This window comes from Belonocnema kinseyi, chromosome 8 (assembly GCF_010883055.1).
Source record: "Belonocnema kinseyi isolate 2016_QV_RU_SX_M_011 chromosome 8, B_treatae_v1, whole genome shotgun sequence".
NCBI classification, from domain to species: Eukaryota; Metazoa; Arthropoda; class Insecta; order Hymenoptera; family Cynipidae; genus Belonocnema; species Belonocnema kinseyi.
The window spans coordinates 75,766,566-75,773,285 of record NC_046664.1 but is presented as its reverse complement, the minus strand read 5'-3'; positions in this window follow the sequence as shown (position 1 = coordinate 75,773,285).

The window sequence follows — 6,720 nt, the reverse complement described above, 5'->3', positions numbered from 1 at the left end:
TGTTTTTAGGTTCAAAATTAAACTCCTTGCTTTAAGGATTAAAAATTTAATTAAATGAAAATTAATAAATTTATTAATTTAATTTATAATTAATATAATAATTGATACAAAATTAATAATTAATAAAATTTATTAATTTAAAATTAATTAAATTGCTTGATTAAAAATTCATTGCAGTTGAAAATTTATTTATTTTTTTTTAGAAAATTAGTCTCTTTGTCTTGGGAACTGAAGTATTTGAAAAAAAGTCTTGAAAATTAATATTTTCAGGTGAAAAATTGAACTCTTTGGTTGGATTTTGAATTGCTTTATTAAGAATTAATTATTTTTTGTTGAAAATTCATAATTTTATTTGAAACTTAAAATATTTAATTAAAAAATTTTTGTAATTTGTTGAAAATTTAAATTTTCTTATTGAAGATTCTACTGTTTGGTAGAAAATTAGTATTGATTTTTAAATTTAACTATTTGGTTAAAAATTCAAGTTTTTATTGAAAGTTAATATTTTCGGATTGAAAATTCAATTCCTTCATTGAAAGTTGAACTGCTTGATTGAAAATCCATTTTTTTGTTGAAGATTCACCATTGAAGTTGAAAGATCAACTTTTTGATTGAAACCTTTTTTCTTGTTTAAAAATGTATATTTTCCGGTTTGAAATTCAAAAATTTGTTTGAACTTTTTTTTCCCTACAGAAAAATGTTTCTTGACTGAAAATTTAATTTTTTTTTTTGAAAATAATTAGTCTTTTTAGCTAAAAAATTCAACTATTTGGTAGAAGATTCAATTTTGTTCTTGAAAATATATATTTTGGGGTTGAAAATTTAACTCCTTGTGGTCTAAAGTTGAACTGCTTTATTAAAAAATCATTTTTTTTTAAGATTCATAATTGCAATTGAAAAATCAACTGTTTAATTGAAAAAAAATCTTTTTTTCTTTTACATTTATATTTTCCTGGATGAAAATTTAAATGTTTTGTAAATAATTAGATATTTTGGCTTAACAATTAAACCATTTTGTAGAAGATTCAATTTTTTTGTTTAAAATTTTATTTTCAGGTTGAAAATTCAACGTCTTGGCTGAAAGTTGAACTGCTTTATTAAAAATTCACTTTTTGTTTGGGATTCATAATTGCAGTTGAAAAATCAATTCTTTGATGGAAAACTATTTTTTTACATTTCGAACTTTTTTTTCTCTCTTGACAGAAAACTGTTTCCTGGTTGAAAATTCAACTGTTTTGTAAATAATTAATCTTTTTTATTTAAAAATTTAACCATTTGGTAGAAGATTCAATTTTTTGGTTGAAAATTCATATTTTCAGGCTGAATATTCAACTCCTTGGCTAAAAGTTGAACTGCTTTATTAAAGATTCATTTTTTGATTGAAGATTCATAATTTTACTTAAAAATTCAATTGTTTGATTAAAAATGAACTCTTGTTTCAAATTCATTCTTTCGGCTTAAAAATTCAATTGGTTTGTACAAAATTCGTCCTATTGACTTGCAAATTTAACCAGTTTGTAGAAAATTCAACTATACGGGAAAAAATTAGTTTTTTTTCAATTGACAATTTGTACTTTATTAAAAATATATTTTTAGGTTCAAGATTCATAATTTTAGTTGAAAATTCAACGGTTTGATTGAAAACTAAAATTGTTGTAAAAATCAATGTTTACGGATTGAAAATTTAATTTTGTTGTAGAAAAATATTAGTCTCTTTGCGTTGAAAATGCAACTATTTGGGTAAAAATTCCATTTTTGGTTGAAAATTCATATTTTCGGGCTTTAAATTCAACTCCTTGGTTGAAGGTTAAACTGCTTTATTTAAAAATATACTTTTTTGGTTAAAAATTCATAATTGTACTTTAAAATTTAACTGTTTGATTAAAAAAGGACTCTTTTATTGAAAATTCAATTGTTTGATGCAAATTCGCCTTTTGGCTTAAAAAAGAACAGGCTTGTAGAAAATTTCACTATTTGGTAAAAAATTAAACTGTTTTACAATAAATTCGCTTTTTTAATTTGAAAATTATTTTTTTTTTAATTATAATTCAACTATTTCTTTTTTGGTTAAAAGGTTATATTGTTTAGTATAAAAATCCAGCTTTTTGGTAGAAAGAAATCTTTTTCGGTTACCAAGAAATAGTTGCATTTTCAGCCAAGAAGATTGATTTTATACTAGAAAAGATGCATTTTTAACAAAATGCATTAATATTTAATTAAATAGTTAAATGTTCGACCAGAAAAAATACGAATTTTCGAAAAAATAAATACATTTTAACTAAATAAATTGAATGGAATATTAGTCCAAATTTTATTTGATCAATTGTATTTATACATGTGAATTATGTATTACTTACATTTAAAAAATTTAAGCTTTAAATTTAAAAGTTTCAAATCCAAAAGAGTTCAACTTTTATAACTTCAATTTGCAGTTCAGTTTTTATGACTTCAAATGAAAAAATTTTCTCTAACCGTAAAAAAAAACCCGGGAATAACCCGGAATTTTATCCCCGCACTGTCAAAATTTTCTTCTCAAAATTATTCTGTCATTTATCACGTTTTAAAAATGTGTTTTTGTAAAAAATCTTGCCTTTTCCAAATTATAACCCAGTCTGGTTTTACTGTGTTTATTAAAAAATTTTATTATATTTCTGAGAAAAACCCGTCTTAATTCAGTGCTTTAATAAAAAATATACCATTTTTTAGAAACATTCACAACTTCCAATTTTAATAAAAATATTTTTGATTGACAACAACCTTAGTAACATTTTAGATTTTGTTCGCGAAACTAAATCTTTAATTTTAAGCTAGAACAAGTATTAACTTTTAAAACTTACAATTTTTTAAATCAAAAAGGTCTTTTCTTAAAAACTACTTGAAAACTTTGACCAGAAAATTCTATACTTTTTATTTAAAGTTGGTTCAGCTCCACCGTGGGTTATGTTTTTTTTTAAATTTTAATACTTAAGTTTTTTTTAAATTTCGTCTTTTTGCGTTGGAAATTAATTTTTTTGCTTGAATCTTAAACTAATTTATTGAAAATTCATTTTGTTGGTTGAAAAGTTACCAACAAGTTTTATGTAGTATATTCAATTTTTAAAATTAAAAATGTTATTTTCAATGAAAATTTAACAATATTATTCTTGGTTAAAAAGTGATCCGTTTTAGATGAAAAATTCAACTATTCGATTAAAAATCGTCTTTCCTGGTAAAAAAAATAATCTTCTTGGATGAAAATTCAACTATTTGGTTACAAATTTATGCATTTTGTTAAAAATTCTTCTTTCTTAATTAAATTCAACTGTTTTTTATTTAAGATCCTGATATTTTGTTATTTAAATATTAACTACCATATTTTGTTGTTGAAAATTTGATCTATATTGTTGAAAGTTCAACAGTTTTGTAGAAAATTCTTTTTTCTATTGAAAATGAATTTTTATAAATGAAAATCTAACTATTCGTTATTTGTGTAAAAATTGATTTTTATTTTAAAACGTTGAAATTAATCTTTTTTGGTGGAAAATTCAACTATTTGGCTAGAAATTCATGTATTTTGTTGAAAATTGGTCTTTTCGGTTAAAAGACAAATTTCTTTAGTTGCAATTGCAACGATTTTGTTAATAACTTATGTCTTTATAGTAGAAAATTAATATTCTTTTCTGATTTTTTTCTTTATTGACTGAACAATCTTTCGTTGCTGATGATTCAAATATTTTGTTGAAATTTCATCTTATGTGGTTCAATTAAACTGTTTTTGATTTGAAATAAAAATCTTTAATGAAAATTAAACGTATAAATTGAAACTTAAGACTGGATCGAAATCAGAAATGACCTATAATACTTTGTGATTTTTTTTTTATTCTGCCTCGAAATTTTCTCCTTCTTACACTCTATCTTCTTAATTGTAAAATAAGGTGACAGTCGAATCAATAATTTACAATTTGCATTACATACAAATATACAGATCTTTAAAGATGCTGTGAGTTACGATTTAATAAATACCCTCCACATCCAAAAAAAACATTTATTGTTAAATCAGGGCAAATAATAAACAATGAACACACGAATAATCGATTTTCTTATTTAATTATTTCTACTCTCTGATTTTTAAATGAAAGGAAAGTGATTTATTAATTTTTTATCATAAAATAAATAAGAAAGTAATTCCTGACTTCACAGTTTTACCACTTGCCATTTAATAAAATTTTCTTGAGCTATTTGGTCAATCGAAGCAAAGAATTAAGCTGAATTAATAAAAATTTTGTGAAATAAACAAAATATATCCTCTGGGCCTATACGTCATAAACTTTCTATAATGATAAAGTACTATTATATACGTTTCGACGACTTTTCAAGTATCCAATTCAACTTTTTAAATCCAAAAATGCTTAGAATTAATCCAGCGACCTTTCCGCGCTGGCTTTTCGCTTTCGCGAAATACTAAGGCAAATTACGAGGGGTGTTCAAAAAGTAAGTTTTCAAAGTCTGCCATTTTGCCCCACCTCCATCTAACGAGATGGGATCGAACATAGTTTTAGTTTAGGATATACCGATAAGAGCGGAACCGGTCTTAGCTGCCGAAAAGATGTTTTCCATCAGTACCGACTCGGAAACCATGGAGCTACCTGTGAAAAACGTGTCCACTTGTGAGTTGCGTGCAGTTATTCGCTTTTTAACTGCAAAAGGGCTTAATGGCAACGAAATTCACACTGAATTAGTGCATATTTATGGTGACGAATCGAGTGGTCCTAACGGTAGGGTGCCAACGCACGCGACACGACTTGACGGTACTTAACCAAAAATAAAAGCAATAAAAAACTAACCGAGAAGTTAGCGCTAGAAAGTCTTTCTCGTGTAATTGAGCAAGATGAGGCTAGAAGTTGGCCAAAACTAAAAGGTGCTCACTCGCTTCATCAAATCATGAAAGTTCTATCTCGAGCGAGCAAAGCATGAAGGTTGCCACTTCTCGCGTTGAGATTATAAACGAGAAGTGACACCTTCATGCTTTGCTCGCCCGAGATAGCACTTTAATGTCTTGATGGAGCGACCGAGCATCTTCTAGTTTTGGCCAACTTCTAGCTCCATCTTGTTCAATTCCGCGATCTAAAACTTTCTAGTTCTTACTTCTTGGTAAGCTTTTTATTGTTTATATTTTTGGTTAAGTATCATCTAGTCGATCGCGTGCGTTGGCATCCTATCGTTAGGACGCCTCGAAATGCATGACCGTGCAAATGGTGCGTCGGTGGCGCACATGTTTTCTCGAGGGACGCGGAGAAGTTCATGATGAGCAGCGTGCAGGCAGGCCAAAAACCGCCATTACAGATGACGCGATCGCAGCAGTCGAAAAAATCATTTTGGCGGATAGGCCCTTTACAATTGACAGAATTTTCGACTCAGTGCCTCCTGAAATCGGGGACTGAGAGTAAATCCCGAGTGAGCCGAAAGTGATGCTGTAAACGCGCTCTTTAGGAGGTATATTCTGAAGGAGAACTGTAGCTTGAAAGAGGCGTCACCCAATCCCTCATGGCCGGAGTTATCCCTCCGCAAACAATTGGGGGAAAGATTCAAGCAGGCACGTTGGTACCTGGAACGAATCCCGAGAAGAGTAATTCTTCACTGAACGATCTCTGCCTCCACTCCGGTATGGATGGAATCAATAGAAGATCGAAAGACTGGAAAGATCGAACTTACTGACTCTCAATAGGATTTGGATCTTCTAGGGAGCTGAATCCTAAGAGTAAAACCCCTTTGCTGTTTCTCAAGAGATCGATCTCTTAGTCAGAATGTGTCGTTTCTGATGAATCTTTTGGAAACGAAACTTTACTGGATGGCACCATATACAATATTTTTTCGAATTTTGATGAACAGTCACTAGTTGGAATTTAATGCATTATTATTTTTTTTCATAAATTCATATTTATGTAAATTTTTAATAGAATCCTTTCAACAAGAGTATTATTATTCTCTTAATTAATTAATTATTATTTAAGCAATGATAATAAATTATATTAATCTATAATATATTAAATACTAAAATATTGAAAAAATTAATGAATTGTTTAAAAATTTAATTTTTCAAAAATATTATTTAAACAAATAATAGAATTTAAGAAAATGATACAATTGATAAAAAAAGTAATTAATTTAAAAGGAAAATTGTTGAAAAAATAAATTCAAAGAAAACATAAAATGGTTAAAGAATAAAATAGATGGAGAATCAAAAAGATATAAGAAATGAAGTATTGAAAAAAAAAATTGTTTAAAAACTGGAATTGGTTAAAGAATTCAATTAGGAAAATCAATTCTTTTTTTAATTACAAATTTTGAACAAAATAATTGTTGAAATAAAAGTTATAGATATTTGGACCATAAAATTAAAAATTAAATTTCAAACAAATTTATTTGAATTATAGTTAGAATACTTTTATCATCAATTATTAGTAATCCCTTAGTTAATTATTATTTAATCAATGATAATAAATGAAATTTCTAAATCAGATATTTTACAAATAAAATATAAAAAAATTGTTTAATAAGTTAAATTTTTCAAAAATAAATTTATTTAAAAAATAAAATATTTAACAAACTTAAATATTTGTTCAACAAATAAAATGGGTTGAAAAATTACATCGTTTAAGAAATTGAATTTTAGAAAAAAAAATAGATTTGAGAATATAATCTAAGCAAATGATGGAATTTAAAAAATGATAAAATCCCTAG